General features: G+C 38.0%; 2 non-coding genes and 2 pseudogenes across 2 annotated transcripts; all 4 read left to right on the top strand.

The window, feature by feature from the left end:
* Nucleotides 1-1,152: 1,152 nt before the first annotated feature.
* LOC132797881 (small subunit ribosomal RNA) lies at nt 1,153-3,137 on the top strand. Its single transcript, XR_009633813.1, has one exon. It is a non-coding gene; the product is annotated as a small subunit ribosomal RNA (ribosomal RNA).
* A 572-nt stretch (nt 3,138-3,709) lies between these two features.
* Nucleotides 3,710-3,888, top strand: LOC132797879 (5.8S ribosomal RNA). The gene has a single exon (XR_009633812.1). It is a non-coding gene; the product is annotated as a 5.8S ribosomal RNA (ribosomal RNA).
* A 6,332-nt stretch (nt 3,889-10,220) lies between these two features.
* LOC132797880 (5.8S ribosomal RNA) lies at nt 10,221-10,397 on the top strand (annotated as a pseudogene).
* Nucleotides 10,398-10,750: 353 nt separating this feature from the next.
* On the top strand, nt 10,751-14,330 carry LOC132797882 (large subunit ribosomal RNA; annotated as a pseudogene; the record flags this gene model as incomplete).

Consider the following 14,330-nt stretch of genomic DNA (forward strand, 5'->3'; position numbering starts at 1 on the left):
CAAATAATCATATAGAAGGCAATATGATTAAAAAGTTAAAAATAATGAAGTTTTACTGTTGTATTATTAAATTAGTGCAACAAAAAGATACGTTAGATGGTAATACTAAATAAAATAAGAGCATTGTAGAAAACGTGTCACAAAACCTATACATTTTTTTTTTCGTTAATAATTATTTATTTAAAATCTGTCTGTACGGACAATAATTAAATTTTTGAGGCAGCCTTGTCGATTAAATTCTCACAAGAGATGGTTGGTAGGGTTCTAGAGGGCTAATCATCATCCTCCATGGGCAGGTCGAGGTGGCAGTATCTTTGGTATGCCCGAAGGCCTGGCAGCGGTAGCATTGGGGACATCGTTGAATTTGATCGGCGGTTCAACCGTGACCATGGTGCTGCATATCCGTTTGATCTGGTATACCTCCTGTTGTTTTTGGCCGGCTCCAGACTTACGAAGAAGAGGAAAACCTATACATGGTGGCAGTGTGTGCTCATCACGTATATATGTATTGGATGCATATATTTCAGTTTGCATATTAAGTAATAATTATGTTATTATTATCCGATATAAAAATTGATACTATTATATGGTTATATAATTATTACTATTATATAAGCATATAATGTATTAAATGTCTTTTTCAAAAGAAGACGGTGTTTCGTAGCTAAAGAATTAATATTTTGTGAATAATTGAAAAATCCTCTAGGACACTATTGTGGACGGAGGTTTTACTAATATAATATTGTCTACACGTAAATGCAAAATTAGATAAAATTATCATTTTGACATCAAAATAAAATAGTTTTTTATTCAATTAATTGAATTTAAATTATAAATATGCATGTGTGATATAATATATTTAGTAAGTTGAAATAAAGTGATATTTTTGAACGATTATATGCATATATATTTTATATATAAGTATATATATTTATATAAACAATTGTGAATTATAACTAGCGAACGTGAATGCTATCTAATTATGGCCACATTCGTATAGTACATGTCAAGTATAACATATATATATATATATACAATTATTGAATATTATCGTTTGTTATTCAAAAATATTTGTGAGTTGTCATGTATTTTACATATTTGAAGATTTATGTAATTATATTTTAAATATATTTACATAATGAAATGAACATTATTCTGGTTGATCCTGCCAGTAGTATGCTTGTCTCATTGCCATGCATGTCTAAGTACACACGAATTAATAGTGAAACCGCAAAAGGCTCATTATATCAGTTATGGTTCCTTAGATCGTTAACAGTTACTTGGATAACTGTGGTAATTCTAGAGCTAATACATGCAATTAAAACACGGACCTTCTGGAACGTGTGCTTTTATTAGGCTAAAACCAAGCGATCGCAAGATCGTTACACTGGTTGAACTCTAGATAACATGCAGATCGTATGGTCTCGTACCGACGACAGATCTTTCAAATGTCTGCCCTATCAACTTTTTGATGGTAGTATCTAGGACTACCATGGTTGCAACGGGTAACGGGGAATCAGGGTTCGATTCCGGAGAGGGAGCCTGAGAAACGGCTACCACATCTAAGGAAGGCAGCAGGCGCGTAAATTACCCACTCCCAGCTCGGGGAGGTAGTGACGAAAAATAACAATACAGGACTCATATCCGAGGCCCTGTAATTAGAATGAGTACACTTTAAATCCTTTAACAAGGACCTATTGAGGGCAAGTCTGGTGCCAGCAGCCGCGGTAATTCCAGCTCCAATAGCGTATATTAAAGTTGTTGCGGTTAAAACGTTCGTAGTTGAACTTGTGCTTCATACGGGTAGTGCAACTTACAATTGTAGTTAGTACTATACCTTTATGTATGTAAGCGTATTACCGGTGGAGTTCTTATATATAATTAGGTACTTGTACTTTTTTATATGTTCCTCCTATTTAAAAACCTGCATTAGTGCTCTTCATCGAGTGTTATTGTGGGCCGGTACAATTACTTTGAACAAATTAGAGTGCTTAAAGCAGGCTTCAAATGCCTGAATATTCTGTGCATGGGATAATGAAATAAGACCTCTGTTCTGCTTTCATTGGTTTTCAGATCAAGAGGTAATGATTAATAGAAGCAGTTTGGGGCATTAGTATTACGACGCGAGAGGTGAAATTCTTGGACCGTCGTAAGACTAACTTAAGCGAAAGCATTTGCCAAAGATGTTTTCATTAATCAAGAACGAAAGTTAGAGGTTCGAAGGCGATCAGATACCGCCCTAGTTCTAACCATAAACGATGCCAGCTAGCAATTGGGTGTAGCTACTTTTATGGCTCTCTCAGTCGCTTCCCGGGAAACCAAAGCTTTTGGGCTCCGGGGGAAGTATGGTTGCAAAGCTGAAACTTAAAGGAATTGACGGAATGGCACCACCAGGAGTGGAGCCTGCGGCTTAATTTGACTCAACACGGGAAAACTTACCAGGTCCGAACATAAGTGTGTAAGACAGATTGATAGCTCTTTCTCGAATCTATGGGTGGTGGTGCATGGCCGTTCTTAGTTCGTGGAGTGATTTGTCTGGTTAATTCCGATAACGAACGAGACTCAAATATATTAAATAGATATCTTCAGGATTATGGTGTTGAAGCTTATATAGCCTTCATTCATGGTGGCAGTAAAATGTTTATTGTGTTTGAATGTGTTTATATAAGTGGAGCCGTACCTGTTGGTTTGTCCCATTATAAGGACACTAGCTTCTTAAATGGACAAATTGCGTCTAGCAATAATGAGATTGAGCAATAACAGGTCTGTGATGCCCTTAGATGTCCTGGGCTGCACGCGCGCTACAATGAAAGTATCAACGTGTATTTCCTAGACCGAGAGGTCCGGGTAAACCGCTGAACCACTTTCATGCTTGGGATTGTGAACTGAAACTGTTCACATGAACTTGGAATTCCCAGTAAGTGTGAGTCATTAACTCGCATTGATTACGTCCCTGCCCTTTGTGCACACCGCCCGTCGCTACTACCGATTGAATTATTTAGTGAGGTCTCCGGACGTGATCACTGTGACGCCTTGTGTGTTGCGGTTGTTTCGCAAAAGTTGACCGAACTTGATTATTTAGAGGAAGTAAAAGTCGTAACAAGGTTTCCGTAGGTGAACCTGCGGAAGGATCATTATTGTTTTAATGCATCTAACCGTTAATAAATTAAATTTGTTTTTCTCTTTTAGGGAATTGCAATATTTAATAAATTATGTAACTAATAAATATAAATATTTTATTCAATCATATGAGATACAATTATGCAACATATAATAATTTAAATTAGCTAAAAAACCGTTTGTCATGTATTATTATTATTATATACTGTATTAAGAGTGTTTTATGTGTTTTGGATAAAATAAAAAACTGCGTGTATATGTACCATAATATACATGCGTTGCAAAATGTATTGTGCATATTCCAGTGCGCATACATTGGTTCGCAACACCTAAAGAAAAACAATGTTGTACCTGTTTGCAGGTTAACGCTTTACATATGTTGATCATAATAAATAAATTTAGCTAAAATATACTTGTCATATATCTTATTATTATCGATTATGTAAAACTAAGACATTTCGCAACATTTATTTAGGTATAAAAAAAAAAATTTTATTGAAGGAATTGATATATGCCAGTAAAATGGTGTATTTTTAATTTCTTTCAATAAAAATATTCTTGACGTAATGAAATAAAAAAAAAATTGTATCACTCTAAGCGGTGGATCACTCGGCTCATGGGTCGATGAAGAACGCAGCAAACTGTGCGTCATCGTGTGAACTGCAGGACACATGAACATCGACATTTTGAACGCATATCGCAGTCCATGCTGTTATGTACTTTAATTAATTTTTTAGTGCTGCTTGGACTACATATGGTTGAGGGTTGTAAGACTATGCTAAATAAGTTGTTTAAAATTTTTCGGAATTTTAAGCACATTGTATATTATTGGATAATATAAGTGTGAATCTAAAAAGTTCTCGCTTAAGATATTCATAATATGAATTAATAAATGAAAATACTAAAACTCTGTTGCATGAGAAATTTGAAGAATTATATGTTCTTTATTCATTTCAAATAATATTGAGGAATGTCTAGCATAAAATATATTATTTTATAAACTAGAATTGCCTCTTATTAACGAATATGGTATAAAGAATAATTTTGTGAATATTATGGACCTTCAAGAAAAAAATAGTATATTTCAAAATAGGCAGAGAATTGTCTATAAGTGTAATTAAACAACCTCAACTCATATGGGACTACCCCCCTGAATTTAAGCATATTAATTAGGGGAGGAAAAGAAACTAACAAGGATTTTCTTAGTAGCGGCGAGCGAAAAGAAATCAGTTCAGCACTAAGTCACTTTGTCTATATGGCAAATGTGAGATGCAGTGTATGGAACGTCAATATTCTAGTATGAGAAATTAACGATTTAAGTCCTTCTTAAATGAGGCCATTTACCCATAGAGGGTGCCAGGCCCGTATAACGTTAATGATTATTAGATGATGTTTCCAAAGAGTCGTGTTGCTTGATAGTGCAGCACTAAGTGGGTGGTAAACTCCATCTAAAACTAAATATAACCATGAGACCGATAGTAAACAAGTACCGTGAGGGAAAGTTGAAAAGAACTCTGAATAGAGAGTTAAATAGTACGTGAAACTGCTTAGAGGTTAAGCCCGATGAACCTGAATATCCGTTATGGAAAATTCATCATTAGAATTGTAATATTTAATCAATATTATAACGATAGTGTGCATTTTTCCATATAAGGACATTGTAATCTATTAGCATGTATGGAATTTATCAAACAATTTTGATAAGAGTTTATTTAAATTAGAGTGCTTGCATTTTAACATAAAATAAATTTCAAAAATTTGATAAAGTGCTGATAGATTATATGAGTACAGTGCGTTAATTTTTCGGAATTATATAATGGCATGATTATCATTGATTTTATGTTTATTATAAGCACTTGTATGATTAACAATGCGAAAGATTCAGGATACCTTCGGGACCCGTCTTGAAACACGGACCAAGGAGTCTAACATATGTGCAAGTTATTGGGATATAAACCTAATAGCGTAATTAACTTGACTATTATTGGGATTAGTTTTTTAACTATTTATAGTTGATTAACGCAATCCCGGGGCGTTCTATATAGTTATGTATAATAATATTTATATTATTTATGCCTCTAACTGGAACGTACCTTGAGCATATATGCTGTGACCCGAAAGATGGTGAACTATACTTGATCAGGTTGAAGTCAGGGGAAACCCTGATGGAAGACCGAAACAGTTCTGACGTGCAAATCGATTGTCAGAATTGAGTATAGGGCGAAAGACCAATCGAACCATCTAGTAGCTGGTTCCTTCCGAAGTTTCCCTCAGGATAGCTGGTGCATTTAACTGTTGTATAAAATAATCTTATCTGGTAAAGCGAATGATTAGAGGCCTTAGGGTCGAAACGATCTTAACCTATTCTCAAACTTTAAATGGGTAAGAACCTTAACTTTCTTGATATGAAGTTTAAGGTTATGATATAATGTGCCCAGTGGGCCACTTTTGGTAAGCAGAACTGGCGCTGTGGGATGAACCAAACGTAATGTTACGGTGCCCAAATTAACAACTCATTCAGAAACCATGAAAGGCGTTGGTTGCTTAAAACAGCAGGACGGTGATCATGGAAGTCGAAATCCGCTAAGGAGTGTGTAACAACTCACCTGCCGAAGCAACTAGCCCTTAAAATGGATGGCGCTTAAGTTGTATACCTATACATTACCGCTAAAGTAGATGATTTATATTACTTGTAATATAAATTTTGAAACTTTAGTGAGTAGGAAGGTACAATGGTGTGCTTAGAAGTGTTTGGCGTAAGCCTGCATGGAGCCGTCATTGGTACAGATCTTGGTGGTAGTAGCAAATAATCGAATGAGACCTTGGAGGACTGAAGTGGAGAAGGGTTTCGTGTGAACAGTGGTTGATCACGAGTTAGTCGGTCCTAAGTTCAAGGCGAAAGCCGAAAATTTTCAAGTAAAAAAAAAGTAACTAAAATTTATATTTTGTCATAATTAAAAAAACTTGAATAATTTTGAACGAAAGGGAATACGGTTCCAATTCCGTAACCTGTTGAGTATCCGTTTGTTATTAAATATGGGCCTCGTGCTCATCCTGGCAACAGGAACGACCATAAAGAAGCCGTCGAGAGATATCGGAAGAGTTTTCTTTTCTGTTTTATAGCCGTACTACCATGGAAGTCTTTCGCAGAGAGATATGGTAGATGGGCTAGAAGAGCATGACATATACTGTTGTGTCGATATTTTCTCCTCGGACCTTGAAAATTTATGGTGGGGACACGCAAACTTCTCAACAGGCCGTACCAATATCCGCAGCTGGTCTCCAAGGTGAAGAGTCTCTAGTCGATAGAATAATGTAGGTAAGGGAAGTCGGCAAATTAGATCCGTAACTTTGGGATAAGGATTGGCTCTGAAGATTGAGATAGTCGGGCTTGATTGGGAAACAATAACATGGTTTATGTGCTCGTTCTGGGTAAATAGAGTTTCTATCATTTATGGTAGTTTCTTGTTCCCCGGATAGTTTAGTTACGTAGCCAATTGTGGAACTTTCTTGCTAAAATTTTTAAGAATACTAGTTGGGCAACCAGCTAGTTCTTTTAAATTATAACGATTATCAATTAACAATCAATTCAGAACTGGCACGGACTTGGGGAATCCGACTGTCTAATTAAAACAAAGCATTGTGATGGCCCTAGCGGGTGTTGACACAATGTGATTTCTGCCCAGTGCTCTGAATGTCAAAGTGAAGAAATTCAAGTAAGCGCGGGTCAACGGCGGGAGTAACTATGACTCTCTTAATCTCTCAATCCGACTGAGGACATTGGTCCCAGATTGGATATCATATCGCGGTCCCCCCTGAAGCCACAGCAGAAGTTATTCGCCCTCAGAACTGTCCTCATTCCACAGCTATATCACAAGCTAACCCTTGGTAGTGTGGCAATAGGCGTTTTGAGAAAGTGTGACAGACTGGTACGGTCGGTCGTAAGGAAATGGTTAGATCTTCCTATGGATGTGTCAGTAGCATTCTTCCATGCCCCCCACACAAGTGGGGGTCTCGGTGTTCCCTCAGTTCGAAGGACAGCTCCAATGCTGCGCATACAGAGGCTAACGAACATAAAATGGCCCCACCTCGAGCAATCCGAGACGGCCAGTTCGTTCCTTAGTGCGGAAATTCGGAGGGCCCGAGATAGGTGCAAGGCATCGGGAGACGCGGCTCTGGATACACGCCTTTTGATCGATTCGTACTGGGCGGATAGGTTGCACTCCTCTGTTGATGGTAGCGGTCTCCGTGAAGCAGGGCGTTATGCTCCGCAACACGGGTGGGTTGTCGCACCCACGCGTTTGTTAACTGGAAAAGCTTATTTGAATGGTATCAAAATGCGGATAAATGCCTTACCCACGCGGTCTCGTACCACGAGGGAAGGCACGAATTGGAGAGGCAGTGTCGTGCAGGATGTGATGCTCCCGAATCACTATATATATACAATTATTGAATATTGTCGTTTGTTATTCAAAAATATTTGTGAGTTGTCATGTATTTTACATATTTGAAGATTTATGTAATTATATTTTAAATATATTTACATAATGAAATGAACATTATTCTGGTTGATCCTGCCAGTAGTAGCCATGCATGTCTAAGTACACACGAATTAATAGTGAAACCGCAAAAGGCTCATTATATCAGTTATGGTTCCTTAGATCGTTAACAGTTACTTGGATAACTGAGGTAATTCTAGAGCTAATACATGCAATTAAAACACGGACCTTCTGGAACGTGTGCTTTTATTAGGCTAAAACCAAGCGATCGCAAGATCGTTACACTGGTTGAACTCTAGATAACATGCAGATCGTATGGTCTCATACCGACGACAGATCTTTCAAATGTCTGCCCTATCAACTTTTGATAGTATTTTGGTAGTATCTAGGACTACCATGGTTGCAACGGGTAACGGGGAATCAGGGTTCGATTCCGGAGAGGGAGCCTGAGAAACGGCTACCCCATCTAAGGAAGGCAGCAGGCGCGTAAATTACCCACTCCCAGCTCGGGGAGGTAGTGACGAAAAATAACAATACAGGACTCATATCCGAGGCCCTGTAATTAGAATGAGACCACTTTAAATCCTTTAACAAGGACCTATTGGAGGGCAAGTCTGGTGCCAGCAGCCGCGGTAATTCCAGCTCCAATAGCGTATATTAAAGTTGTTGCGGTTAAAACGTTCGTAGTTGAACTTGTGCTTCATACGGGTAGTGCAACTTACAATTGTAGTTAGTACTATACCTTTATGTATGTAAGCTGCATTACCGGTGGAGTTCTTATATATAATTAGGTACTTGTACTTTTTATATGTTCCTCCCATTTAAAACCTGCATTAGTGCTCTTCATCGAGTGTTATTGTGGGCCGGTACAATTACTTTGAACAAATTAGAGTGCTTAAAGCAGGCTTCAAATGCCTGAATATTCTGTGCATGGGATAATGAAATAAGACCTCTGTTCTGCTTTCATTGGTTTTCAGATCAAGAGGTAATGATTAATAGAAGCAGTTTGGGGCATTAGTATTACGACGCGAGAGGTGAAATTCTTGGACCGTCGTAAGACTAACTTAAGCGAAAGCATTTGCCAAAGATGTTTTCATTAATCAAGAACGAAAGTTAGAGGTTCGAAGGCGATCAGATACCGCCCTAGTTCTAACCATAAACGATGCCAGCTAGCAATTGGGTGTAGCTACTTTATGGCTCTCTCAGTCGCTTCCCGGAAACCAAAGCTTTTGGGCTCCGGAGGAAGTATGGTTGCAAAGCTGAAACTTAAAGGAATTGACGGAATGGCACCACCAGGAGTGGAGCCTGCGGCTTAATTTGACTCAACACGGGAAAACTTACCAGGTCCGAACATAAGTGTGTAAGACAGATTGATAGCTCTTTCTCGAATCTATGGGTGGTGGTGCATGGCCGTTCTTAGTTCGTGGAGTGATTTGTCTGGTTAATTCCGATAACGAACGAGACTCAAATATATTAAATAGATATCTTCAGGATTATGGTGTTGAAGCTTATATAGCCTTCATTCATGGTGGCATTAAAATGTTTATTGTGTTTGAATGTGTTTATATAAGTGGAGCCGTACCTGTTGGTTTGTCCCATTATAAGGACACTAGCTTCTTAAATGGACAAATTGCGTCTAGCAATAATGAGATTGAGCAATAACAGGTCTGTGATGCCCTTAGATGTCCTGGGCTGCATCGCGCGCTACAATGAAAGTATCAACGTGTATTTCCTAGACCGAGAGGTCCGTAAACCGCTGAACCACTTTCATGCTTGGGATTGTGAACTGAAACTGTTCACATGAACTTGGAATTCCCAGTAAGTGTGAGTCATTAACTCGCATTGATTACGTCCCTGCCCTTTGTGCACACCGCCCGTCGCTACTACCGATTGAATTATTTAGTGAGGTCTCCGGACGTGATCACTGTGACGCCTTGTGTGTTGCGGTTGTTTCGCAAAAGTTGACCGAACTTGATTATTTAGAGGAAGTAAAAGTCGTAACAAGGTTTCCGTAGGTGAACCTGCGGAAGGATCATTATTGTTTTAATGCATCTAACCGTTAATAAATTAAATTTGTTTTTCTTTTAGGAATTGCAATATTTAATAAATTATGTAACTAATAAATATAAATATTTTATTCAATCATATGAGATACAATTATGCAACATATAATAATTTAAATTAGCTAAAAACCGTTTGTTATGTATTATTATTATTATATACTGTATTAAGAGTGTTTTATGTGTTTTGGATAAAATAAAAACTGCGTGTATATGTACCATAATATACATGCGTTGCAAAATGTATTGTGCATATTCCAGTGCGCATACATTGGTTCGCAACACCTGAAGAAAAACAATGTTGTACCTGTTTGCAGGTTAACGCTTTACATATGTTGATCATAATAAATAAATTTAGCTAAAATATACTTGTCATATATCTTATTATTATCGATTATGTAAAACTAAGACATTTCGCAACATTTATTTAGGTCTAAAAAAAAAATTTTATTGAAGGAATTGATATATGCCAGTAAAATGGTGTATTTTTAATTTCTTTCAATAAAAATATTATTGACGTAATGAAATAAAAAAATTGTATCACTCTAAGCGGTGGATCACTCGGCTCATGGGTCGATGAAGAACGCAGCAAACTGTGCGTCATCGTGTGAACTGCAGGACACATGAACATCGACATTTTGAACGCATATCGCAGTCCATGCTGTTATGTACTTTAATTAATTTTTAGTGCTGCTTGACTACATATGGTTGAGGGTTGTAAGACTATGCTAAATAAGTTGTTTAAAATTTTTCGGAATTTTAAGCACATTGTATATTATTGATAATATAAGTGTGAATCTAAAAAGTTCTCGCTTAAGATATTCATAATATGAATTAATAAATGAAAATACTAAAACTCTGTTGCATGAGAAATTTGAAGAATTATATGTTCTTTATTCATTTCAAATAATATTGAGGAATGTCTAGCATAAAATATATTATTTTATAAACTAGAATTGCCTCTTATTAACGAATATGGTATAAAGAATAATTTTGTGAATATTATGGACCTTCAAGAAAAAAATAGTATATTTCAAAATAGGCAGAGAATTGTCTATAAGTGTAATTAAACAACCTCAACTCATATGGGACTACCCCTAAATTTAAGCATATTAATTAGGGAGGAAAAGAAACTAACAAGGATTTTCTTAGTAGCGGCGAGCGAAAAGAAATCAGTTCAGCACTAAGTCACTTTGTCTATATGGCAAATGTGAGATGCAGTGTATGGAACGTCAATATTCTAGTATGAGAAATTAACGATTTAAGTCCTTCTAAATGAGGCCATTTACCCATAGAGGGTGCCAGGCCCGTATAACGTTAATGATTATTAGATGATGTTTCCAAAGAGTCGTGTTGCTTGATAGTGCAGCACTAAGTGGGTGGTAAACTCCATCTAAAACTAAATATAACCATGAGACCGATAGTAAACAAGTACCGTGAGGGAAAGTTGAAAAGAACTCTGAATAGAGAGTTAAATAGTACGTGAAACTGCTTAGAGGTTAAGCCCGATGAACCTGAATATCCGTTATGGAAAATTCATCATTAGAATTGTAATATTTAATCAATATTATAACGATAGTGTGCATTTTTTCCATATAACGACATTGTAATCTATTAGCATGTATGGAATTTATCAAACAATTTTGATAAGAGTTTATTTAAATTAGAGTGCTTGCATTTTAACATAAAATAAATTTCAAAAATTTGATAAAGTGCTGATAGATTATATGAGTACAGTGCGTTAATTTTTCGGAATTATATAATGGCATGATTATCATTGATTTTATGTTTATTATAAGCACTTGTATGATTAACAATGCGAAAGATTCAGGATACCTTCGGGACCCGTCTTGAAACACGGACCAAGGAGTCTAACATATGTGCAAGTTATTGGGATATAAACCTAATAGCGTAATTAACTTGACTATTATTGGGATTAGTTTTTTAACTATTTATAGTTGATTAACGCAATCCCGGGGCGTTCTATATAGTTATGTATAATAATATTTATATTATTTATGCCTCTAACTGGAACGTACCTTGAGCATATATGCTGTGACCCGAAAGATGGTGAACTATACTTGATCAGGTTGAAGTCAGGGGAAACCCTGATGGAAGACCGAAACAGTTCTGACGTGCAAATCGATTGTCAGAATTGAGTATAGGGCGAAAGACCAATCGAACCATCTAGTAGCTGGTTCCTTCCGAAGTTTCCCTCAGGATAGCTGGTGCATTTAACTGTTGTATAAAAATAATCTTATCTGGTATAGCGAATGATTAGAGGCCTTAGGGTCGAAACGATCTTAACCTATTCTCAAACTTTAATGGGTAAGAACCTTAACTTTCTTGATATGAAGTTTAAGGTTATGATATAATGTGCCCAGTGGGCCACTTTTGGTAAGCAGAACTGGCGCTGTGGGATGAACCAAACGTAATGTTACGGTGCCCAAATTAACAACTCATTCAGAAACCATGAAAGGCGTTGGTTGCTTAAAACAGCAGGACGGTGATCATGGAAGTCAAAATCCGCTAAGGAGTGTGTAACAACTCACCTGCCGAAGCAACTAGCCCTTAAAATGGATGGCGCTTAAGTTGTATACCTATACATTACCGCTAAAGTAGATGATTTATATTACTTGTAATATAAATTTTGAAACTTTAGTGAGTAGGAAGGTACAATGGTGTGCTTAGAAGTGTTTGGCGTAAGCCTGCATGGAGCCGTCATTGGTACAGATCTTGGTGGTAGTAGCAAATAATCGAATGAGACCTTGGAGGACTGAAGTGGAGAAGGGTTTCGTGTGAACAGTGGTTGATCACGAGTTAGTCGGTCCTAAGTTCAAGGCGAAAGCCGAAAATTTTCAAGTAAAAAAGTAACTAAAATTTATATTTTGTCATAATTAAAAAACTTGAATAATTTTGAACGAAAGGGAATACGGTTCCAATTCCGTAACCTGTTGAGTATCCGTTTGTTATTAAATATGGGCCTCGTGCTCATCCTGGCAACAGGAACGACCATAAAGAAGCCGTCGAGAGATATCGGAAGAGTTTTTTTTCTGTTTTATAGCCGTACTACCATGGAAGTCTTTCGCAGAGAGATATGGTAGATGGCTAGAAGAGCATGACATATACTGTTGTGTCGATATTTTCTCCTCGGACCTTGAAAATTTATGGTGGGGACACGCAAACTTCTCAACAGGCCGTACCAATATCCGCAGCTGGTCTCCAAGGTGAAGAGTCTCTAGTCGATAGAATAATGTAGGTAAGGGAAGTCGGCAAATTAGATCCGTAACTTCGGGATAAGGATTGGCTCTGAAGATTGAGATAGTCGGGCTTGATTGGGAAACAATAACATGGTTTATGTGCTCGTTCTGGGTAAATAGAGTTTCTATCATTTATGGTAGTTTCTTGTTCCCCGGATAGCTTAGTTACGTAGCCAATTGTGGAACTTTCTTGCTAAAATTTTAAGAATACTAGTTGGGCAACCAGCTAGTTCTTTTAAATTATAACGATTATCAATTAACAATCAATTCAGAACTGGCACGGACTTGGGAATCCGACTGTCTAATTAAAACAAAGCATTGTGATGGCCCTAGCGGGTGTTGACACAATGTGATTTCTGCCCAGTGCCTGAATGTCAAAGTGAAGAAATTCAAGTAAGCGCGGGTCAACGGCGGGAGTAACTATGACTCTCTTAATCTCTCAATCCGACTGAGGACATTGGTCCCAGATTGGATATCATATCGCGGTCGCGGTCCCCCTGAAGCCACAGCAGAAGTTATTCGCCCTCAGAACTGTCCTCATTCCACAGCTATATCACAAGCTAACCCTTGGTAGTGTGGCAATAGGCGTTTTGAGAAAGTGTTACAGACTGTTACGGTCGGTCGTAAGGAAATGGTTAGATCTTCCTATGGATGTGTCAGTAGCATTCTTCCATGCCCCCCACACAAGTGGGGGTCTCGGTGTTCCCTCAGTTCGAAGAACATCTCCAATGCTGCGCATACAGAGGCTAACGAACATAAAATGGCCCCACCTCGAGCAATCCGAGACGGCCAGTTCGTTCCTTAGTGCGGAAATTCGGAGGGCCCGAGATAGGTGCAAGGCATCGGGAGACGCGGCTCTGGATACACGCCTTTTGATCGATTCGTACTGGGCGGATAGGTTGCACTCCTCTGTTGATGGTAGCGGTCTCCGTGAAGCAGGGCGTTATGCTCCGCAACACGGGTGGGTTGTCGCACCCACGCGTTTGTTAACTGGAAAAGCTTATTTGAATGGTATCAAAATGCGGATAAATGCCTTACCCACGCGGTCTCGTACCACGAGGGGAAGGCACGAATTGGAGAGGCAGTGTCGTGCAGGATGTGATGCTCCCGAATCACTAAACCACATTCTGCAGAAGTGTCATCGTACGCATGGGAGGCGGGTGGCTAGACACAACAGTGTAGCTAATTATCTCAAGCGGGGACTTGAGACGAGAGGCTACTCTGTCTTAACGATTTAAGTCCTTCTTAAATGAGGCCATAGAGGGTGCCAGGCCCGTATAACGTTAATGATTATTAGATGATGTTTCCAAAGAGTCGTGTTGCTTGATAGTGCAGCACCAAGTGGGTGGTAAACTCCATCTAAAACTAAATATAACCATGAGACCGATAGT

The sequence above is a fragment of the Drosophila nasuta genome, unplaced genomic scaffold (assembly GCF_023558535.2).
Source record: "Drosophila nasuta strain 15112-1781.00 unplaced genomic scaffold, ASM2355853v1 ctg295_pilon, whole genome shotgun sequence".
Classification (NCBI taxonomy): Eukaryota; Metazoa; Arthropoda; class Insecta; order Diptera; family Drosophilidae; genus Drosophila; species Drosophila nasuta.